At 44.8% G+C, this 24,916-nt stretch overlaps 1 long non-coding RNA gene across 1 annotated transcript in view; it reads left to right on the forward strand.

The window, feature by feature from the left end:
- Positions 1–24,916, forward strand: part of LOC107122950 — a 205,997-nt gene that overhangs the window by 59,461 nt on the left and 121,620 nt on the right. The window contains exon 2 of the long non-coding RNA XR_001482939.1: positions 13,460–13,530. This is a non-coding gene — a long non-coding RNA (uncharacterized LOC107122950). The remainder of the gene's footprint in view (positions 1–13,459; positions 13,531–24,916) is intronic.

A 24,916-nucleotide genomic window follows, 5' to 3' on the forward strand; every position in this document is an offset into this window, starting at 1 on the left:
CCACGATGGTGGTATAGTGGCAGCGGCAGCGGCTCCTACTCAAATGCCTGGCGGAAGAGCTCCGTCTTGCAGGCCCTGCGGAATTGCACTAGGTCCCGCAGGGCCCTGATCTCCACCGGGAGCTCATTCCACCAGGTAGGAGCCGCCACCAAAAAAGCCCTGGCCTTGGTTAGGGCAAGCTTGATGTCCCGGGGGCCTGGAACCACAAGGAGGTCCAGACTCCCTGATCGCAGCGCTCTTGGGGGAACATACGGGAAGAGGCGGTCCCTCAGGTAGGCTGGACCCTGGCCATTCAGGGCTTTATTTAGAAGCCAACCTACCTCATGATATCTGCAGTAATATCAGATTGTCTCCTGTTTTGGGAACTAAAATTTTTAAGAGTAGTAAATAAATGTACTTCTTGTATTGTATGTACAGAATTACATATTTGAGGTATATTAGTCATCCTTTATTGCAGCTCTCTGTACTTGTAAGAATGTAGTGAGTTCAAAAAAGCCACACCACTCTACTATATTTCAAATGTAAAATAACCATAAATATCTATATACTAATAGCCAAGGGTCCCCTCTGTGTTATTTCCACAGATCAGGGGCACATGGAGGGTAAACAGATCTTTCAGCAAACTTGGGGCACCCCCCAGCTGTGCAGAAAAATCTAAAAACTTTTTTAAAGGATATGGGGGATGTTTAAATCCCCCCCAAAGTACAAAAGCCTTTTCTGCTCATGGGCAGAGAAAGGACTTACCAAGGGATGAGGAGCTTTCTCTCCCCCTCCCTCTCTCTCCTTGGAAAGTTCTGAGCACGTGACTGCCCTTAGCAACGGCTTTCCTAGTGAGGAGGCCTTCGCAGGCTTTTCCGCTTTTGGGAAGCTGGGAGCAAAGAGGGACGGAAAGTGGCGGGTGGCTTTATGGCTGAGCCTGCACTGGCTTGGCCTCCCAGGCACTGCCACCGCTGCCAGGCTCAAAGTTAGGGGGAAAGGAGGGGAGAAAGAAGGGGGTGATTGGCTTGGGGGAGAAAGAGAAAGGGAAAGATGGGGGTATTTGCTTGGGGGGGAAGAGAGAGAGAGAGATCGACATCGACTTAGTGGAGGGTTATAAAGAAAAAGGAGGGATTGGCTTGGGGAGAGAAAGAAAGGGGAGGGGGAGGGGGAGAGGGCGCACATCCGGACGACTCCCGGACCGCGGCGACGCTCCCCCGCCGCGGGGGGAAGAAGATTTGGCAACCCTAATACAGGGGATACTTAAATCTCCCCAAAAGTAAAAGAACGTTCCCTGCACATGGACAGAGAATGCTGTGGAGGAGGTAGGAAATGGCAGCTGCAAGGGAGGTTGGAGGGTGCGAGCTGCACAGGGTTCACTGCAGCTGTTGGGGAGGGAGAAGACTCAGCGGGCCTGGCAGCTGGGAGGCATACAGGACTCACTGCCATTGCCACTGTCGCGGGGGAGAAGCCTTGATCGGCCCGGTGGCTGGGAGCCAGAAACGGCTCACTGCCATTGCTGCTGTTGGGGGGGGGAGCCTTGGTGGGCCCGGTGGCTGGGAGCCAGACCAGGCTCACTGGCATTGCTGCTGTCAGGGGGTGGTGGAGAGAGAGGCTGGACCCCTCCAGGCCCCCTCCCCTTCGCTCACCTGCTGGCATCCCAGGAGAAGTGGTGTCCAGCAGGGGCCAGGAGCACAGCATGCTTGTGGCCCAAGGCCAGCTGGCACAAAAAGAGGGGGGGGGGAAAAACCTAGAAACGTGGGATCCAGAACCTGAAAAGGTTAGTCAAATAGCAAAGAGGGCCAACAATAAAAACTTAATGTATATAGTATATATAAAAATACATGTATTCATTAACAAAGAATTTTCAAAATATATAAGGGCCCAATCACACCTCATGTAAAAATACCAGAATCTAACACGCAAGGGCTAATGGACTTGACCTGACATGTTTCGGTCTGTATAGGCCCTTCTTCAGAGATCAAACACAGTGAGAAACATATTGGCTTAAGAACATAAGAACATAAGAGATGCCAATGTTGGATCAGGCCAAAGGCCCATCCAGTCCAACACTCTGTATCACACAGTGGCCAGAAATACCAGTGCCATCAGGAGGTCCACCAGTGGGGCCAGGACATTAGAAGCCATCCCACTGTTGACCCCCCCAAGCACCAAGATGACAGAGCATCACTTGCCCCAGAGTCCCTATCTATACCTTGTGGCTAATAACCACTGATGGACCTCTGCTCCATATGCTTATCTAATTCCCTTTTGAAGCCGTCCATGCTTGTAGCCGCCACCACTTCCTGTGGCAGTGAATTCCAAGTGTTAATCACTCTTTGGGTGAAGAAGTACTTCCTTTTATCCGTTCTAACCCGACCGCTCAGCAATTTCATGGAGTGCCCACGAGTTCTTGTATTGTGAGAAAGGGAGAAAATTACTTCTTTCTCTACCTGCTCTTTCCCATGCATAATCTTATAAACCTCAATCATGTCACCCCTCAGTCGTCGTTTCTCCAAGCTAAAGAGCCCTAAGCGCCTTAACCTTTCCTCATAGGGAAAGTGTTCCAACCCTTTTATCATTCGAGTTGCCCTTTTCTGCACTTTTTCCAAAGCTATAATATCCTTTTTAAGGTGTGGTGACCAGAATTGCACACAGTATTCCAAATGAGGTCGCACCATTGATTTATATAGGGGCATTATGATATTGGCTGATCTGTTTTCAATACCCTTCCTAATAATCCCCAGCATAGCATTGGCCTTCTTTATTGCAGTCACACACTGTCTCGACATTTTCAGTGAGTTATCTACTACAACTCCAAGATCTCTCTCTTGATCAGTCTCTGCCAGTTCAGACCCCATCAACGTGTATTTATAGTTAGGATTTTTGGCTCCAATGTGCATCACCTTGCACTTGGCCACATTGAACCCCATTTGCCATGTTGACGCCCACTCGCCCATCTTTGACAGATCCCTTTGGAGTGCCTCACAATCCTCACTGGTTTTCACCACCCTGAACAACTTCGTATCATCCGCAAATTTAGCCACTTCACTGCTTACTCCCAACTCCAAATCATTAATGAACAAGTTAAAAAGCAGTGGACCAAGTACTGATCCCTGTGGTACCCCACTGCTTACACCCCTCCACTGGGAGAACTGCCCATTTATACTCACTCTCTGTTTTCTATTAATTAGCCAGTTTTTGATCCATAAAAGGACTTGTCCTTTTATCCCATGATTTTTGAGCTTACTTAGGAGCCTTTGATGAGGAACTTTATCAAAAGCTTTCTGGAAGTCAAGGTAAACAATATCTATTGGATCCCCCTTGTCCACATGTTTGTTCACCCCCTCTAAGAACATTAACAGGTTAGTGAGACAAGATCTTCGCTTACAGAACCCATGTTGAGTCCGCCTCAATAGGTTTTGTTCATCTATGTGCCTACTAATTCTTTCCTTAATAATGGTTTCCACCAATTTACCCGGTATCGACGGCTTATATGATAGTACAGTACAATCATAAATATATAAAATATAAATACAAGAAGGACCAGAAAAAATTTGTTCCAAAATGAAACCACTAGTCACAGAATAAAAGTACAAATGAGGCCTCCAAAGATGCAATCACATGCCAAGTGGTTTCTCACTGGTAATAATTTCTGGTCCAGAAAGTGCCTTCCTATGATTGTTTAGCCAAAGTGTCCTCAGTAGAATTGTCCTTAGGCAAAGAGCAGCGAGGCGAGGCCGGGGCCTACTGGACAGAGGCCGCAGCGAGCATGCGCGGACGTGCACTCGGTCCAAGCCCAAAGGAGTCGCAACAGCCAGGAAGTCGCAAAAATCAAAGACCAGCGCCAGGAGGACATCGTCGACTCGAGCTCCCGCAGATAACAACAACGCGCTACTAGGTGCCTGGTAGGCTAGTCACTTTCCCCCTTGTATGTATGTGGCCCTTGGTTAGGATTGGCATTTATTGGAACATGTAAACCGCTCAGAGCCCTCAGGGGGGGGAGCGGTATATAAATTGAAATAAATAAATAAATAAATAAATTCTACTGAGGACACTTTGGCTAAACAATGTGATTCCTAAATATGATCTGTAAATGTGGTCTACGACAAGGGCCTCAGCCTTGGCTTTTGTAATTTTGAGAAAGAGTAGTGGATGGCACTAAAAATGGCTGTCATGGGAGGTAAGCCAAATGTCCTCCTATGTCACAAAGGTGATGTCTCCTGGGATTTTTACTCCAGTAAAGTGGAGGACAGTGGTTTGTTGTTTGGAGTGTTTTACTCGCAAGCCTGGATTACACTATCAGAACTGGGTTCAGTGGATCCAGAAGTACCCTTCAAGACGTCATTTTCTCTTTAGCTCCATTACTTTTCTACAAGATGATAGTACTTATAATTTCTCCTCACAATATTGTTATGAGGATTAGTAAAATATAGATTGTAAAGTAAACTACACATTGCATTAACAATCCTAGATAAATTACTGTTATAGCTTCTTCTAAGTATTCAATATAAACTACATAAAGAACCTTGTTTCATGGCTTTTTAATGTGTTTTAGTTATTTGCACCAAATTTCAGTGTAAAGAAAATCAGCAGAGTGACAGCTAGTTAGGTATTCTTTTACACTATGAAAACTCACGGCACACCACTGCTGGCCCAAACCGTGAATATGTGAGCAGTGATTCTAAAGGATCAGTTGTGCATTGGAGCAGCTGTTATCTCATGCTTCTTAACTGATAAATTGCAAAATGCTGGGAAAGTTTTGGACCTCTGTGAAATTTACCATGCTGAGGTATTTGTGCATAACAGGCTTTAGTAACATACCTTGCATCTTGAAAATAATTGGGTGCAGTGTCTCAAATTTAAGCGCAAACCATTCTCTGTGGACAGCACCTCTGAGATAAAGAGGCCGCACCCTGCATTTGCTGCCTCTGGAGCCTTGTCCTAAAGTTGCTTTCCTGTGGATTGCCTTTGTGCTGTTTGAATGACTGCTACAGTCAGGCCACTAGTTTTCAGCATAAGAGTAAAAGAAAGTGGCAGCTGTGCAGGGTTGTAAGAGGTCTCCATTTCCAATTTAAATAACCCTGATTATCATCACCAGGCAGTCTGAAAGCTTTACAGTGGAGACTGGCAGCAGAGGTGGCCAGTACTTAATTACCTTTTGGTTCTGCAGCTTTCCCTCCTTATGTTTTGCTACCTCTTGTGGAAACAGTGTGGTATTCTGGCCTTTTCTGCACATTAAGGGATATGCATTTCCTTTCAACTGGATATGGGGGTCCAGTTCTGAATGCCAAAGAGAACTTACAGCAACAGGGGAGGCCGGAGTCTAAGTGATGCGCCTGTCAGGTGCTCAGCAGATTGTGGTCATGTAATCCTGCAGCTGTCGTCTACAGCATTTGTCAAGGGCTCCGTTGGCCTGCTCCGTTTCATCGGCGGGATCGCTTGCATTCATCTAGGCTGGCAACGTTTCAACAGCCATTAATCCTCTTTGTATCTTTAAGCACTATGACCACTGACAAGATTCCGTACACCAGCATGTCACAATACCTCAAGATAGCTTTGGTGGCTGTTGTGTTGTCTGGTTTGTTTTTTAATCCAAACACTCTCTGATCTATTGACCCAGTCCATCACCTGATGAATAAATCTATACTGTGGTGTTAGTGTTGTTATCCTCACCCACCCCCAGCTGCTGCCTAAGTGTCGAAAAGCAACTTTCCTTGCATATGTTTAATTTTCTGATTGGTCTTGGTCTTCAATCAAGCTGCTTATATCACACCTAGAACAATATATGAGAGCCAGTTTGGTGTAGTGGTTAAGTGTGCAGACTCTAATCTGGGAGAACCGGGTTTGATTCCCCACTCCCCCACTTGCACCTGCTGATGTGACCTTGGGTCAGTCACAAGCTCTGGCACAGCTGTCCTTGAAAAAGAGCAGTTTGTGTCAGAGGTCTCTCAGCCCCACCCACCTCACAGGGTGTCTGTTGTGGGGAGGGGAAGGGAAAGGAGTTTGTAAGCCGTTCTGAGACGCCAAGTGAAGGGCGGGGTATAAATCCAATCTCTTCTTCTTCTTCTTCTTCTACATTAGTTCAAGGGAACAGCATCATTTTTGTGATTGGGTGCTACCTATGAATTGTCCCTGAGACATTTGAACTATCTGTGCTATAAGAAATTGGTTGCCAGAATTGTATGTTAATTTATTCTTGTGGATATATTTTAAATATTTTAATGGATTATTATAGAATAAAGGTAAAGGTTTCCCTTGCTCAAAAGCTAGTTGAATCCGACTCTAGGGGGCGGTGCTCATCTCCATTTCCAAGCTGGAGAGCCAGCGCTGTCAGAAGACTTATCCATGGTCATGTGGCCGGCATGACTAAACACCGAGGTGCACGGAACGCTGTTACCTTCCCACCGAAGCGGTACCTATTTATCTGCTTGCAATTTCTTGCTTTCGAACTGCTAGATTGGCAGGAGCTGGGGCCAGAGATGGGAGCTCACCCCATCATGCGACACTAGCTCACACGAACTGCCGAACTACAGACCTTCTGGTCTGGAGCTCAGCATCTTAACCTCTGAGCCACCGTGGCCTCCATTATAGAATAGCAAGCAATTAAAAAAAAAACCCTAGAAAACACTGGAAATCAAGAGGATGCCTATAATGTCCCACTGGACTTCAGATCTTGTTTTCCAGGCTCCGGAACTTTGAATAAGCTAGTAGCTCCCTTGCCCCACCCCCTTTTCATCCTTTCAAGAGAAATTTCCCAGTTCATTGTACAATTACCTGCTAGGCTATGTGAGAAAGTTAGCAAAATTGATGTGCAGTTAACCTTTGGGCTGGCCATACTGGTCTGTAGTCCTGAGTCAAAAAGCTGTACATTATTAAGTTCAGGTAGGACCTGGAGATCTCCCACTGTTACAATTGATCTCCAGATGACAGAGATCAGTTCCCCTGGAGAAAATGGATGCTTTGGAGGGTAGACCCTATGACAATATACCTGCTGAGTCCTTTCCCCCCCCCAATGCTGCCCTCTACAGAATCCACCCCCCAAACCGCCAGGTATTTCCCTCCTTAGAGCTGGCAACCCTACATTCCCCTCAGTGCCTGTTGGTAGGCAACTAAGCTTGGTCCTGTCACCTACTTTGGCCTTTGGGAGAAAACACATTGGGGCCAGTCCTGATAGGGTTGCCAACTCCAGATGGGAAATTCCTGGAGATTTGAGGGATGGAGCCTGAAGAGGGTGAGGTTTGAGGAGGGGTGGGACCTCAGACAGGTACAATGCCATAGACTCCACCCTCCAAACCAGTCAGTCCCACATAGGGAACCATTGTTGCCAATCTCCAGGTGAGGGCTGGAGACCACTCAAAATTACAATTGCTCTGCAGAAAGGAGGGCGGAAGTCAGCTGAAGTCAAAGGGGCAGATAATGGTAGGTTGATGGCTAGCTGGGAAGGAGATGGGGTTGCCAACTCCAGGCTGGCAAATTCCTGGGGATTTGAGGGGTGGAGCCTGGAGAGGGTGGATCCTGGAGAGGGTGGGGTTTGCAGAGGGGTGGGACCACAGACAGGGAGAATGCCATAGACTACACCCTCCAAACCAGCCATTTTGTCCTGGGTAACAATTGCTGCCAATCTCCAGGTGAGGGCTACAGATCACTCACAATTACAACTGCTCTTCAGGTAGCAGAGATCAGTTCCTCTGGAGAAAACAGTGGACTCTGTCATTATACCCTGCTGAGGTCACCACAGCAAATTGACACTGTTTGCCCAAAGCCAGAGCACTGCCCCAGAGCCTCCTTCTAGATCTCGTTGTATTGCTTTCACAACGGGCTTTACTGCTAGTGCATATATATGCCTTTATAGGATCTAGTTAACTTTGTTCTCAGTGGAATTTTCTTTTCTTTTCTTTTTTTGCTTCTCTCCCTTTAAAGCAAAAGCAGCATTAGCCTGGGATTAAAGACTGCAGTTAAAGGACCTTTCACGAGCACCGTCTACTGACCCAGCCCTTGCTTGAGCCCACCTGCTCCTGCTTCTTTGCTTTGACTATATGCCTTTGTAGTAGAGGCCATGTGACTTCTGTAATCCCTATTTATTTTTTATTTTACTAATTAGATTTCTATCCCACCCTCCTGCCGAAGCGGCTCAGGGCAGCTTACAATTTTAAAACAACATAAAATACACTCAATAAAATTACAGAAAAATACAATTTAAAACCAATTAAATGTGGCAGTGTGATATTATAAAGTGCAAGTGCAACACAACCGATAAAGTCATTCTTACTGGAATGCCCGGCAAAAAAGTTCCATTTTCACGGCCCTGCGGAATTGCTGGAGGTCCCGCAGTGCTCTGATCTCACTTGGGAGCTCGTTCCAGAGCATTGGTGCCAACAGTGAGAACGCCCTGGTCCTAGTCACCTCCAACCTGACGTCCCTAGGCCCAGGGAGGGCCAGGCGGTTTTGTGTTCCAGATCGCAGTGCTCTCTGGGGAACATGTGGGGAAAGGCGGTCTCTTAGGTAGGCAGGCCCCTGACCATAAAGGGCTTTAAAGGTCAAAACCAGCACCTTGAAGCGAATCTGGAACACTATTGGAGCCAGTTTGGAGAGCCAGTTTGGTGTAGTGGTTAAGTGTGCGGACTCTAATCTGGGAGAACCGGGTTTGATTCCCCACTCCTCCACTTGCACTTGCTGATGTGACCTTCGGTTAGTCACAAGCTCTGGCACAGCTGTCCTTGAGAAAGAGCAGTTTGTGTCAGAGTTCTCTCAGCCTCACCCACCTCACAGGGTGTCTGTTGTGGGGAGGGGAAGGGAAAGGAGTTTGTAAGCCGCTCTGAGACTCCAAGTGAAGGGTGGATGTGCTCCCACATGGGGAGGCCCATCAGCAGCCTGGCCGCAGCATTCTGCACCAGCTGCAGCTTCCAGAGTTGCCCCAAGGGCATCCCCATGTAGAGAGCATTACAGTAGTTCAACCTCGAGGTGACCATAGCATGGCTCACTGAAGCCTGATCATTGCGTTCGAGGAAGGGGACCAACTGCCTAATCAGTCGGAGATGGTAAAAGGTGGTCTTGGCAGTGGCTGCTACGTGGGCCTCCATTGTCAGGGAAGCATCCAGGAGCACTCCCAAACTCCTGACCCTCGGCGCTGGCACCAGTGACACCCCACCAAAGGCCAGTAGTGGGACCCCTAACCCGGAACCGCTCCGATTCAGGCATAGGACTTCCGTCTTCGTCGGATTCAATTTCAGTCAGCTCAGCCTCAGCCATCCTGCCACGTCTTGCAATGCCCGGTCCAGATCTTGCAGGGTAGAGCCAGACTGACCGCCCAACAACAGATAGAGCTGGGTGTCATCTGCATATTGGTGACACCCCAGCCCATGCCTCCGGGCAATCTGGGCAAGGGGGCACATATAGATGTTAAATAGCATTGGGGAGAGCACTGCCCCTTGTGGCACTCCACATATTAGTGGGTGCCTTTGGGGCAGCTTCTCCCCAAGTGCCACCCTTTGTCCCCGACCTTGGAGAAAGGATATGAGCCATTGCAAGGCAAGCCCCCGAATCCCCACGTCGGCAAGGCAGTGGGCGAGCAGCTGATGATTGACCATGTCGAACACGGCTGACAGGTCCAACAACAGCAGCACCGCCGTCCCGCCCCGATCCAGATGCCTCCGGAGGTCATCCGTGAGGGCAACCAGTGCTGTCTCCGTCCCATGGCCCGAGTGGAAGCCAGACTGGAAAGGGTTCAGCGTGGAAGTGTCATCCAGAAAGATCCCTACCATGACAAGCAATACTTTAAAAGTAGTATGGGAAACTGAACTGCTGATAGTGATGATGAGGTAAAACTTCATTGCTCCGGATAAAGTTTAGTAAGGAGCTGTGGGTTTTGAGGGCATTTGAAAGAGGAGAGTGGAGTCAGTGATATGGAGGGTAAAGATGTTAACTATACAAGGAACAACATAAAAGGAAGAGTGAGAAAACAGAAACAGTATGAAAGGAATGCGTAACATTTTGTACCCTTTCCCATGCTCTTGGAGATGATACCTCGCTTTGTCTTTTGTCCTTTAGGGAGGCAAAGTCTGCTAATACATTGAGCAAGGCATTCTTGTTAGTGGTGCCCATGCAGTGGAACAGTCTTCCAAAAGAGTTTTGCCAGTCCACATTGTTATTGTTGTTTGTCTGGAGGGTAAGGTCTTTTAAAAGCCTCCCCATCATAGTTCTTCAAACTAGTCCTGTTTTTTAATAGGGATTGTTAAAAATGGCTCTTTCTCCATTTTCTATCATATGTTTGAAGGGATTGTTACAATATTATGTGAACTTTTGTTTAATGATATGCTACCTTGAGGATCTTGTGGAAAAGGGACTGAGAAAGATAACTGAGAAATAACTAGGGATAATAGCATTTGTGCATTTTGGACATCCTTTATATTACCTGCAAAATGTTTCATTTTGGTACCTTCCATTCTCCCTTGCTTTTCCTTCGTTTTGTCATCTTTTTGATCTTACAAATCCAGGTCCTGTGAGAAATCAGACGGTATGAAATATGAAAATTGCTTGGGAAGTAATTGGAGAAACACTGAGACTTATGAAACCCATGGAGATAATGCCCGCACCTACTTATTCACAATATTTAATTTTTAATGGCAGTTTTAATTAATGGAGCAGAGGTCTTCAGGTTTTTTCAGAGGCAAGCCGGAGACAGCAGGGAGCTGCGAGGTGTCATGTCGGCTTGTGGGGCAGGGAAAAAAGGGTGCCATGAAAAAATCTGTGATCTCTACATTGTTGACAGGAGGTTTGGTGTGTGTGTGTGTGTGTGTGTGCGTGTGTGAAACTAAAATTGACCATTATGTAGCACATAAGCAAATAAAATCACTCTTCAGCTTGCTGCCAAAATGCATTTTGAGGTGAGGGCTCATCTTTGATTTGTCTGTTCCTGAAAGAGATTTTTTTTTAGTCAAAACCTGTGAAAACAATTCCCTGCCGTGGGTTCTTTGTGTAATGCATAAAGATACATCTGACAATAATGCTTTCATGTAGTAAATTTGAAAGGAAAATCAAAGCATGCTTATATAAACCTATTAATTTAGAAGTCTGTAAGGAAAGTGGTATTGGTGGAGGGGGAGCACAGAAATCTGGATGTGTTCTGGGTTTTTGCAAGATGGGAATGGACAGCTTATAACAAAATTGCAGATAGAATGAGTGGCTTTTTACATTCAAGTCCCATCTTCCTAAGTGCCATGACAAAATGTTGCAAGAGAACAAGAGCAACACAGGATGAAAGTTTTTTGGGGGTGGGGGTGGGGGTGCTTTGTAGTGAAAATTAAAACTTGAAATGATACATTATACCATCAGGAATGGACAGGGTATCCAGAAAGGAAAGGAAATTCAATTATTTTTTCCTCCATGCTCTTGCCTTATTCTCCCCTCCCCTTTAAATTGATTATTTAGCTTTACATTTATCTGTGTAGCACCGTTAAGAAGCAAGCGGCAGAGTAAGTATTTGCTCATGCCATTTGTTTTTGCTGTCCAGACAGGAGTGCTAAAAGTGGCTCTGCACTTGATAGGTCCGTTTGCTTGGCACGTGCACACGTGGGCGTTTTAAGGCTGTAGGTCTGCCATTCACACTAAGAAAAGAGGAGAATGAGGGGAAAAAGGTAGGAAGCCCCTGAATGACAGGAAAAAGGGGGTACTGAGTACCAGAGGCCTAAGAATAGTTGTAGAATGTATAGAAAGGAATATTGGAGGTGCATATATATTTCAAGAATGGCAAAGGTGTGAAAAAATGATTATAATTGCAAAATTATGAAAAACATAATATGCCTACAGTAGCAATAAATAGGAACAGTATCAAGACGTTTGTTTACAATTTTAACAGTTACAAGTGTGTGTGTGTGTAGATATATATATTTGATTAGTTAGCTTTACCCTTATCTATCTGGCACTGTTAAAAAGCAAGCTGCAGAGTATTTGCTCATACCATTTGTTTTTGTTGTAGATATTTTTGTTGTAGATATATTTGTGTATATATATTTTGTCACACACCTTTGCAATTCTTGAATTATATATACACCTTCAGTATTCCTTTCTATACATTCTACAACTATTCTTAGACCTCTGGTACTCAGTAACCCCCCGCCCCTTTTTTCCTGTCATTCACACTACCTATTTACTGTAGGAATCTCATGACAAATAGTTTCAGATGGAATTACTTTTCAGTGACCACAGGTCCTCTCATCTGAACTTATTTATTTATCACATTTTTAAATATTGTCTCCCCGCCCCAAAGGAGCTCAGGGTGGCATGCGTGCTGCCCACTCTTATCTTTACAACAGTTCTGTAAGGTAGGCTAATCTTAGAGACTGCTCTTGATCTATTTAGTGTTGCAGGTAAGCAGAGACTTTAATCCGTGTCTCCCTGGGCCAAGTCCAGAGTTATCTGCTGAGCTGCAGTTGCTGACCAGTTCAGCTTCACTGTGATAGAACAGAACATTTACTCAATGCATATCGACATAAGGGTAATAATTGCACCACTGAGTGAAATGAAAGCAATACTACCTTAATTATATTGTGAACCGTGTTCTGATCTATAGGTTATGCAAGAAGTAAAAAGTCTTGGGGCCATGTTAACAAAATCATGTGCTTCAAGGTCATAGGACATTCTAGTAAGTAACCCGCCCTCCATCTTTTTAGTCCCTGTTCTTTGCAGAGCCAGTGATGTGGAAGATCTTAGATATTATTTGCTGTCTTGTAACCTATTGGGTAGAAAAGAGCTGCTCTCTGCTGATTTTGGTGGGATTTCTTACAGGGCTATTTGTTACAAAGTGAAGTTGCTTGACTTGGGTTTTGTTTGTCTATTGTTCTTTGCTGTTGCTTTTCATTATTTATTAGACTTCTATCCTGCTCTTACATTGGGCTCCTGCCTCCCAGGAGGCTCTTGTCTAAGGGACTGATAAGTTAGCATTTCCCCAGTGGTGTTTCTTCAACACCTTATACTGTGCTCGTAAAGCTGCAGTGGCCATTGCCAAGTTCAAATGGAGTTTAATAAAAACAAATGTAAGAAATCTGTGTTTGTTTGTTTTTTTAAAAGCTTGGTTTTTTCCCATTGACCTGTGTACTTTTTAATGCTGATTTGGGGCTTTGGCCCTTAGTAGGCCCATGGATCTTCAAGTATAAACCCGATCTCTACAAGAAGGCGTAGGTGGTTGCTAGGGAAAGCATATCTTGCTGGATCTCTTTCTGTTTGATTCCTGGGTTTGTTTGATTTTGACTGAGGTCGTCTCAACTTGCTTCTTCCTTGACAGTTCAATAAGGATGACACCATAGTTCCTGCACATGCTTGTTGATTGGTAGTGAGGAGTATTAGCTTACCTATCCTTCCATTTTTTTCAAGCATGTTCATTTCTGAGGGTGCCAGTTTAACAATTTTCTGTGCTGTATAGTTTAAGAAACTTGGGACTAAAAAGTGGTACTTGCTGAGGGAGGTTTTTTTTCTTAATTTCCAGAATGCTGACATCTACAAGATGACTTTGGAACAATACCATGAGGCAGTCACCAATGCAGAAGATCAGATCAGGTAAGAGCTCTTAGCTTGGTTGCTTATGCTGCACCCCTGGTGCAAAAAAGCCTTAGGCTTGCTTCCATGAGAAGGTAGCTACATCTTTTGGGAGATGTGACTTCACATCTAATCTCTGAATCTCAGAGCCAGGAGGCAACGTCAGGGGAAGGCCTCATCCTCGATGTCCTGTTGTTGGCTGCCCAGAGGAACTGGTTGACCACTGTGTGAGACAGGATGCTGAACTAGATAGATGATCTGATCTAGCCATGCTCTTCTTATGTTCTCTGAACACATATGTCTTCTATACATGTCTTGATGGAGTTTCAGGACCAAGGACCAATCTGCTCTATTGTAATCGTTGCTGTTCCATAGCTCATATCCAGTGGTAGATAAAAATAACAGAAGGAGGGGGGTGATCTTTGCTTACTCTTGTCTTTCACTGCAGACCCCCAATCTGCCCCTCGTACTGGTTTTTAGGGTCTTCCCAAGGAACAACATTTCAGGCCACGGTGGGATGAGGAAGCAAGGACGTCCAGTTCCGCTAATGGAGGTATCGCTGGATCCAAGCCAGTTACTCTGTAACTGGAGTCAGCCAGAATAGTCCTGCTGCCTTTGTACAGTGCTGGAAGAATCTATAAGATGCATAGGAAGGATCCTTTGCCATCTCCCTGGGACTTTGTTAAAATCTCTGGCGGGGCTTGATTTTGTGTGCTGCCACCCAGGTCTGGTCAGAGGAGGAAACAACAGCAAAGAAGCCTCAACTAGACCAAAGCTGGCCATTTGGTTTGCTGCAACAGTTGAGCCCTGTTTTATACCTTGTCCCTTGGAGTGGCAAAATCAAATAAACCGATAGGAGCCTGAGCAATTCTGTGACTTTTCTTCTTGTGCTAGAATGGCACAACAGCCAAATGCATGGTGACAAATCAGACATTAAGTATTAATTAACAGAATATGTGTCTTAAAACCCTATTTTTATCTTGACATAAAGACTTTTTTGATATTTTGCTCCTTCTTTTTGTCACTTAGATAAATGTTTTGTATTCTAAAATTTCTGTGATGGTGATGTCTAACAAGGTATTCTAACAGAGGGGATGTAATCTCCTCAGAGGAGTCTTTATTAGCAACATAAATAGTAAGACCACAGTCTACAGTTTCATAAACAATTGGCTGGGATAAAATGGAGAGTGATGGCCAAGCTAGAACAGGTCTTGGTTGCATAATATTATCTGGATATTTTGTTGGTTTAAAGCTCTACATGGCTTGGGAGGGACTTGGCTTTTGAAGGTCCTTTAAAGCCCCACCTGTCTTGGGACCAGGGAATCTGAAGAACTGTCTTCTCCCATATGCTCCTGCCCAGGAGTTAAGACCACAGGGAGAGGCCTTCCTGACTGTCCCACCAATTAAAGGAAGGCCTTTTTGGTGGCAGCCCCACAATTATGGAACCACCTCCCCAGGGAGGTGCACCTGACCTCCTCACTGTTGATCTTCAGAAGGCAGCTGAAGGCAGTTTTATTTATAACTGCGCTTAATTGATGTATTCTTTATTTATCAGCAGTCCTAATTGGAATTTTTAAATTGTGGCCCTTTATGTATTTTTGTGTTGTTTCATTTATATTGTTTTATTGTGGGTTTGGTAATCATTTTATTTATATTATAGGCCTCCTTGAGTTACACAAGGGAGAAAGGCTGCTAATAGAAGTTTTAAATATAATTAATAAAATAAATAGGTTTACATTTACCACAAAAGTTTTACATATATACTATCTGTCTTAAGTTGTATTGGCTTCTGGTTAGGGTTGCCAGATCCAGGTTGGGAAACTCCTGGAGATTGGGGGTGGAGCCTAGGGAGGACAGGGCCCTGAGTGGGCTACAGTGCCATAGAACCCACCCTCTAAAGCACCCCTTTTCTCCAAGGGAACTGATCTCTATAGTCTAGAGAGCTGGATTTCCTGGGGATCCCCAGGTCCCACCTGTAGGCTGGCATCCCAACTTCTGGTTGTGACTGTGTTGTTGAGTTGTCACTTTTGAATTTGCTTGGACAACTGGGTAGCAGGCATGGTGGACATATTGCTGTTCGAAAAGAAAACACTATTGCCCTCCCCATTAACCAAACTTGCTGATACATTGTGTACATTTTTAGATGCGCTCTTAAAAACAGCAACAAAAAGTTGTCATTGGAATAAATACTTCAAAAGCAGTGATTAAGTTATGACATTTCCCCCCTCCAGTTGTCTTCAGTCTTGGAACACAGGAAGAGGGTACTGAAGCCAAGTATGTTTCCAGAACTATGTTGCTACTGGCCAAGAAAGCACAATAATTAGAAATATGCAAGTTCTTTAGGATTTCCTACAGGAAGAGATTAAGATCCTAGGCTGCGTCCTTTATCGGCTGTTGTATGTTTTGCCACGGCTTTTTTTTTTAATGAAGGGCTTCAGTTGCATTCCTTTGAGGATTTATGTGGTCTGTCCACATTTTCTTACTAGATAGAAATCTGCCATGTGCATTGATGTCTGGTATAAGAAGCTGTTCTCCAAAAAGTCAGGATTGTTAATGACTCCCTGACAATTTAGCAAGAGTATTTCAAGCATGGTCTTAGAAAGCTCCCCTCAAGCCCATCCTGCTCCACACCTTTTGGCAACAGTTGCCAAGTGTCACTTCCAGGCGTCTAATTTGCACTCCTGAACGGTGCTCTTCATTAGAAGCACGAAAAGATTCAGTCAACACTACACTATAATCGTTCTGGCCTCCTTGTATCTCACTGCCTGCCCATTCTTTTATATCACCAACTATTTATTTTCCATTACTAGCCAGGTGATCTTCCTTCCGGTGGGGTTTTGTCGTAGCACAGTTTGCTCCCTTTGCAGAAATTAATCCTAGTCTACAGTTCAGAAACAGCTACAGATTAGAGGGGACGTAAAGCAGCGTCACGTGTTCAATCCTAATTTTGCTCCTCTGAATGTCTTCTGACTTCTGTGCACGGTTTGGATGGGAGGCAATTGTTTCGCCCTTGTCCTCCGTAGAGAAACCTCAATTCAATAGGATTTGATTGGCACAGATTCTTGAGTAGTGGTGGTGTTCTTTTGTTTACTTCTCAAGTAGTAGCAATATGCACACTTTCTCACTTTAAACACATTCTTCTATGCAGAAAATACATAGCCAATAGAAGACGTAAATGTTAGATCCTGTTTCACTATTTGATAACAGCGTTTGAACTGATAATTCCAGAAGTGATCAGGTTTGGTTTATCACTGCAGCCATTTTATTTTTAAGATTGGGAATATTTATTTTAGGGCTTCTTTTTTTTTTTTTGGTACTGTTAAAGCATCATAGGGACATCTTAGGAACTGTCCAGATAGAAAAGGAATTCCTGGGTGTTTTCTCTGGTTATTTGGGGCCATCTTTAATATTTTTCTGGCTGACTGTCCTAGGTCATTTATAGTTTAATGTTGTACTTTTCTAAGGAGTTCTACCCTGCATCCAGCAATGATAGTGACTCTGCTCTTGTTTAACATCATCCATCGCTTTATATTGGGATTGACTTGGCATGAGTCAAAATCCCAGCAACTGATTTTGTCAACAACCTTATTGCAACCTCTGATTCACCTGTTTAATTTGAAAACATTAGTAAGTGGGTTCAGGAGCCATTGTCCATAATTCACAGCATAACTAGACCCTTAGAGGACTGCGATTGACCCCCTCAACATAGTTCTTCCCATTGACTTTGAACAAGGCTCTCCTGGTATAAAAGGGTCATTGAATTGCCCTCTTCATATCTCTTGTTCAGCAGAAGAGTTGGGACTAGCTCCTAGCCTTATGTTCAGTTCACATAAACACAGCTGTTATTACAAAAGGTGTGATAGGAAATGAGTTTCCTTTCTGCCCAGTTCTGATGCCTACCGCCCACTTGTCATTACTCATGATGAACTACCAGAACAATACTCTGTCTCCTTGCACACACACACATTTTTTGCCATCTTTTTCCAGACACCATCTTTGTATGTGTCATTTACAGTGCTCAGATACACTAGAAGCAAAATTTTCTCAACAGCAAGCAGCAAGTCCTGTTTTTCGAAAATGAAACGGCAGCATGAGAAGAAGAGGGACGAATTATGGAGGTTGTTTCCTTGGCATTGCTAAGCTTCTGTAGCATCCCTTTCCATTCATTTTCTAGTCCCCTCGACCATCTGCAGCTCTGGCACAAGTGGCCTAGTGCATTAAAGGGTTTTTATTTCCTCTGAATGAATAATGCTAACCGGTATTTGACAGTACTTCACCATTTCAAAGTGTTATGCGGAACTCAGCTAACAAGACCACACAATAAAATGTTCCTTTGAGGTTCATGGGCAAGTCTTGCTCTTTCTTTGAGAAAAGAGGAAACCCATACACAAAGGAAATGAAGCGACATGCCAAGACATCTAGCAAAGCAGTGGCCACTGCAAAAGGGAAGGGATCCAGTGGGACCTACACTTCTCATTTACACCCGGGCTTTTAACATCCATGTTCCTTTGCAATGTCTTAAGAAATTTCTTTCCTGCCACATTTTCATTTTCCTTCTGTCTTGGATGTTCTCCAGCCTCTGTTTTCTCCCCAAAGAAGAACCGCCTAGCAACAGGAGCCTACTGATCAGTGCTTGGAAAGCTATCAGGTTTTTTTTTTGGTCACCTTCCTTGATGTGCCCTTGTTGCGCACATGCTGCGTTTATTTGGAGAACTGCCACAGATGCATTGTCTGCTTGATTTTATTACAATAGTTGTATTATTTTGTGTGTGTTATGTGTTAACCAGTGGAATTAAAGGCTGGGGACTTGGATCTAAACACACACATTCTGCTGTTTAGCAAACTCTCCACATCAGTGATTGCCCACAAAAGAGGCAGCATGTAAATAAAAGGCCAGTGCTCCCCACCTTTTACTTTACTCCCTGGCCTTTTCTTGGTGCTCAGAGAGCCATGACACAGACTAGGTTTAGAGCAGGCAACTTGTTAATCCCCTGCCTGCGACAGAGAATAAAATGGCATTTCATTCCAAGCTCTATTAATGCTCTCGCTCCTGGGATAAAGCGAGACTCCCAAAAGGCAGAGGCCATTCCCCCCCCCCCTCGCACACACACACACCTTTTGCATCGTCTTTGTCTTCTTTTGAGTGTTAACATTTAGATTAGCTTCTGAGGATTAAATATTATTACCATCCCTGAATCTGTTAAGGGGTGGCCGAAAGAGAGGATAGTCAGTGAAGGCACTGTGGCTTACTTCAGACGCTGCCGATGTACCCTCCAACTGCTATTTGAAAATCCTGTCTCTTTTGTGAAGTCTGATTTTAAAAAAACCAACAACAATAAAATTGGAAGCTGGCAGCAGTGATAATGGGTGCGGTCACATGAGACTTTTTTTCTCTCTCTCTATCTCTCAAAGGCTGTATTTATGGAAGTTGTTAAAAAATAAAATTGTTGTGAAGTCAAGTAACTTTCCTTGGAGATCTGCTTACCAAGAGCACAGTTGGTTTTGCATGCTTGGCTGATGGCGCCACTCACTCTGTGTGCTCTTTATCAGTGTTCATTTAGAAGATGCCCTTATCTTATTGTCCCAATAGAGATCAGCCTAGGAGCCAAGGCAGCGTTCCAGTGGATAGGCTGCCAGGGAGATTTACTCCATATGGGACCACAGATCTGTGAGTTCCATTTAATGATCCTAGGATCTTTAAAGTTAATGGGCGTGAGTGTTTAAAGTTATTATGTTGGAGAAACTGACATGTGGTATGTATCCTCATGGGCTCTGTACAGAAAAGAAAATTGCACAGATTTTAACACAGAGACATAAGGTAAAAGTCTTCTTAGTAGGCTCTGGAATTAAAACAGTGAATGATGGCTGATATCTACCAATGGGGGGAAAATACACTTCTGTGCTTTGAAACCTGCACTGGATTCTTTTTTTTAAAAAAAGGAACTTGCATGTTTCTGTCCTTGAGGTCTTAGAATCCCCACATATGACAGGAAAAAGTAGTCTGCATGTATATGAAAAGTTTGCATCCATCCCTGCTAAATGTCAAAATAATATAGTGTTCATTATTCTAGGAATATAGCCTCAAATTGAGGTTACTTGTAAGATGAACTAGTTGGGTTCTACCCATACTGTATTCTTTTGTGTCATGGAAGAGTTCATATTCTGACAACATGTGATTTTGAAAAAAAGGAGGAAATCAGTCAATAAAGTAACAGTTGAATGTGTGTGTGTGTGTGTGGGAATCATAACTTCCAGGAACTTTCTTGAGCCAAGGATGCAACCCACCAAATGGTGTAGTGAAATTGTTTTCCGGAGCCATCCTAAGAAAAATTATTATAAAAGTAGTAATGACATATTGTTAAAATTGTGGTATGTTGTTTACGGAATCAGATGGCCTTATAGTTTAAAAGGGATTCTCCAGTGGTTCGGATAGCGGGACAGTCCATACTATTGGGATAAACTCCGCCCCTTCCTGCAGCTCCGATCTTTGATCCCTGTGAGGCGGGGCTTATCCTCTGCAGCTTCCCTAGTTCTTGCCGGCCCTGCTTACCAGCAGGACGTGCTCCAGCAGCGCTCGTTTCGAGCGCCTAGGATTTCAGGAAGAAAAAGAAAAAGAGAAGAAAGAAGAGACGCAGCAGCAGCAAGGAGTCGGGGCAAACGATCCTGCACCAGGTTGTCCCTGGTTGTTCGGCAGAGCTCTGTTTAAGCCCTTGGCATCCGTCCGCTGGCCTTACCCGACCTACGATTGGAGGGCCTCCCCCCTGCGCTATTCTGGGGGTGTGGAGGAGCCTGGTGTGCAAGACGTACCCACGCTGAGGCAGTGGATCGCTCCAGTGCAAAGAACTGAAATAGCCGTTTCCAAAGGAGGTGGTGAGTTTGAGGGGCCCCTGAAAGCCTTCCCAGTGGGGTTGGAGCCTTGGGGAACAAAGACCGCCACGGCGCAGGGCTTGACCATGCCAGTCCTGGAGCCTATGTTTTTAGACCAAGCAGAGACTGGTCATTTGGAAACTCATCAAAAAAGGAGGAAGGCGGCTGGCTTACCTTGGGCACCCCATGTTTGAGGGTGCTTAAAGGACAGGGGACTTTCTCAGTGAGGGCCTTACGAATGGTTATCAGTCTGAGCCCTCAGAGTCTTGGTCTCTTCACAAGTGTATATGAAACTACTCTTTTGGAAAGCTAAAATGGAGGCCATTTGACTCAGCCTGAAAAGTTGCACTTTTGTTTTCCTCCGCAGAAAGTTTCACAGAAAGTTTCACTTTCGTTTTCCTCCACAGATTGGTACAAGATGGCTGATCAAGCTAGAAGGCAGACTTCTCCAGACAGAGATAGTCCTCTGAGTGAATTCAGTTTCCCCAGGTTGTCTGTCTCACTGGCCAGTCAAGATGCAGTTCAGACAGATTTGGATCCTAGGGAACAAGAAAAGACTGAACTGATGGACTGGTTTAGGTCTGAAATGAGGAAGGGTTTTAAGGATATGGTAGACACCCTTCAGGGAGCAGGTTCCTTTAAGACTTGGCCAGGAAAAACCAGATCCCTTAAGAGGTCAAAAACCTTTACTACCTAAGGTTTTGCGAACCCTGGATCTTTCATCCAAACCTAAAGTGGTAGAGGAACCGGACTCTGAGTTTCAATCAGGTGCAGGTAATTTAATGCTTAAAGTCTCCAAGGTACAGCCAGGGCTCCCTCTTCCAGCTTCCTTTTTTAATATTATAAAGGCTGAATGGGAGCAGCCGGTAAAACCTAAAGCCAGTCACCAGTTGGTTTCAAAATTTTATACATTAATGCCTGAGGCAACTAAGAGACTGAAAGTACCAATAGTGGATGATCCTATTTCAAGTCTGTCTTCCAGTGCGGTTTTGCCTATGGACACGGAGGGCCTTCCCAAGGACCAGGTTGATCAACGTATTGAACAAGCTCTACGCGGGGACTTTGAGGCCTCATCTCAGTCTTTGAGAGCGTCCACCGCCACCTCTTTATTTGCCAGGGCAGCATATGACTGGGCAGAGAACTTGGCTTCGGCTGGGAGTAATGTCCTAAGGAGTTCAAAGATGAACTGAGGAAAATTGCGTTAACTATAGCGTTTGCTGCTGATGTGTCTCTAGACGCCTTACAGTTGTCGGCTAGGGCCACGGCATGTAGTATTACTGCTCGCAGAAATACTTGGTTACGGCTTTGGGATGCTGATTCTTCCTCCCAAGCCAAGGTGGCATCGGTCCCCTTCAAGGGTGGGAACCTATTTGGGGAGGGTCTGGATAGGTTCTTAGTGGAGGATAGAGATAAAAAGAAGGTGTTACCATCTAAAAAGAGGGACATTAAGGCCAGAAAGAGATTTCAGCCATTTCGGGATCCAAAAAGAGGTCAGAAGTCTTTTCTTAATAGACCCTTTAAGCCCAAGTGGCAACCCAGGCAGTCTTCTTCTAAACCCTTTTCTCACACAAAAGGGGATCAGTCAGGCAACAGGAACCCCCAAAAAGTGGCTTCAGCATGACTATCTTCCCAAAAAGAGACACTCAGGTATTGGGGGAAGGTTACAGCAATTTGCCACCCAGTAGAACAGGACAATCACGGACCATTGGGTCCTAGACATAGTGAACAACGGCTACAGGCTGGAGTTTTCTTCCACACCCCCAGTCAGATTGATAAAAATAGCGAAAACAGGCACACTGTAAAACATCTCCAAATGATAGTAGTCATCCAACATTTGTTGGATATAGGGGCAATAGAGTTGGTCCCACAGATACAAAAAGGTAAGGGAGTATACTCGATATTCTTTTTGGTCCCAAAGAGAAATGGGGACACCGGGGCAATTCTGGACCTCAAGAGACTGAACAAACATGTTCGGGACAGGAAATTCTGGATGGAAACCTTGCGTTCCATTTTACCAACCATTCAGAAAGGGGATTTTCTAGATTCTATAGACCTATCTGAGGCTTATCTGCACGTTCCAATTCACTTGGAACATCAGAAGTTCCTGAGATTCGCTTACGCGGGGCGACATTACAAATACAGGGCTCTCCCATTCGGGCTCAAATCATCCCCAAGAGTTTTAACCAAAGTTCTGGTCACCCTTGTAGCAGTCCTCAGACTAAAGGGGATAGAGCTATTTCCTTATCTGGATGATATTCTTATCAAGGCGACATCACGACAGGGATGCATACAGGCGACTCAAGTCACAGTGAGTACGCCTTAGCGGATTGGTTAAGTCGGACACGGCTGAACCAATCCGAGTGGGAACTCAGCAGGGAAGTGTTCCTTCAGATAGGTCACAGATTTGGCGAGATGTCGACGGACTTATTTGCGACAGCTCAGAAACGACAAGTTCAACCCTTCTTTTCCAGGACAGTAAGCCAGGGAGCCTTAGGAACAGAAGCCTTAAACAGGGTTTGGCCTCCAGGGCTATTGCACACGTTTCCCCCAATTCAAATCTTATCCAGGACTCTGCAAAAGATTCGCCAGCAACGAGCAGAAGTGGTGGTTGTGGCCCCATGGTGGCCACGACGGGCCTGGTTTTCGGAGCTCAGGGCATTGTCCACTCAGGATCCGTGGAAACTTCCTCTCCGGACGGACTTACTACGGCAGGGAGTAGTATTGCATCCACAACCAGGGATGTTCAGACTCACTGCATGGAGATTGAGCGGGAAAGTTTGACAGCCCTGGGGTTTGCTCAGGGCATAGTTAAAACCATGTTAGTGTCTAGGAAAACATCCACTAACAGGGTATATAATGCTACCTGGTGGGTGTTTCAGGCTTGGTGTCTGAAGAACAAGTTGAATCCTTTTAAGGTATCGATAAAAGGCATTTTATGTTTTCTGCAGGAGGGCTTGGATAAGGGTCTGAGTACGAGTACACTAAGAAGACAGGTCTCAGCCATTTTGGCTGTACAGGGTGTCAAGGCAGGTAAATCATTGTCACATCACCATCATGTGAAAAGATTCCTGAGAGGGGCTTCTTTGATTAACCCTCCCACAGTACATAGATTCCCCACGTGGCACCTTTTGAACCATTGGCCACGTGCCCACTTAAGGAACTCAGGTTTAAAACACTCTTCCTAGCCCCAGCTCGGCGGGTGTCGGAGCTGAGGGCTTTATCGGTCAACAGGGACTTACTTATGTGTGTTCCATAGAGATAAGGTGGTGTTAAGACCGGATCCAGCATTTATACTGCTTGATATTTCTATTGTATTTAAAAACTATGCATAGCATAACTATACTGAGCAAACAGTAAGATAAACCAAACACCCATATTTTCATGTACAGAGTTTCAAAATCACTGATGACTTGTGGAAGATGCTACTTTTCATGGCACTTTCCAATAGGTACATGTGACACTTCCCCCCCCCAAAATGTAAACAGGGCCTAGAAGTTAGTTTCACATTTTTCCCAGACGTGGCTTGGAGACTTATAAAATCCCCACAAATTCAGTTGGACTAGAGAGGCACACAATAAATGAATTTAGGTATTGCTAGGAAGATTCTAGCCTGTGGAAGAAAGCTTGCGATGATAAGTTTGATAGTTTTCAAGATGCAACAGGACATGCTGTGATACTTTTGAACTTTCTACTTTGTAGGATTGGTAGGAAACTAAAATACTGGTGAGGGAGTGGTCAGATCTCCCAATGTATTTGTTGTTGTTGCACAGTTGAGTCTGAGTCTTCGCCAGGTCCTCCTGTCTTCCATCATCCTCCAGAGTTTGTTCGATTTCATGTTCGTTGCATCTATGACACTGTCTAACCATCTCATCCTTTGCTGTCCCCTTCTTCTTTTACCTTCAGTCTTTCCCAGCATCAGGGTCTTCTCCAGTGAGTGTTCCCTTCTCATTTGGTGGCCAAAGTATTTGAGCTTCAGCTTCAGTATCTGGCCTTCCAGGGAACAGTCAGGGTTGATTTCTTTTAGGACTGACTGATTTGATCTCTTTGCAGTCCAGGGGACTCTCAAGAGTCTTCTCCAGCACCATAGTTCAAAAGAATCTATTCTTCGGCGCTCGGCCTTCCTTATAGTCCAACTCTCGCAGCCATGCGGTACTACTGGGAATACCATTGCTTTGACCATACGGACTTTTGTTGGCAGGACGATGTCTCTACTTTGTATTATGCTGTCTTGGTTTGCCATAGCTTTCCTCCCTGGCATATTTTAATTTCATGGCTGCAGTCACCATCTGCAAAAAAGCAGCCAGGTGCAATCTATATCAGGGCCGTGGTACAGAGGGAGTTAAAACTTTCCTCCATGCCATTTTTATAATAGAAACCATTGCTTGGTTCCCGAGATACACTGAGCCTCAACAAAGAAAAGCTAGTACCTTACAGATACATGTCATTTCACTGCTGGGGCTAATGGAAGGTGTATGTGTGAGATTTCTATCAGGGAAACAGTGTGGGCAGGGGAAGGGTGCTGCAGCTCCAGTCTAAGTCC

This window comes from Gekko japonicus, unplaced genomic scaffold, assembly GCF_001447785.1.
Source record: "Gekko japonicus isolate JY-2015 unplaced genomic scaffold, Gekko_japonicus_V1.1 scaffold69, whole genome shotgun sequence".
Taxonomy (NCBI): Eukaryota; Metazoa; Chordata; class Lepidosauria; order Squamata; family Gekkonidae; genus Gekko; species Gekko japonicus.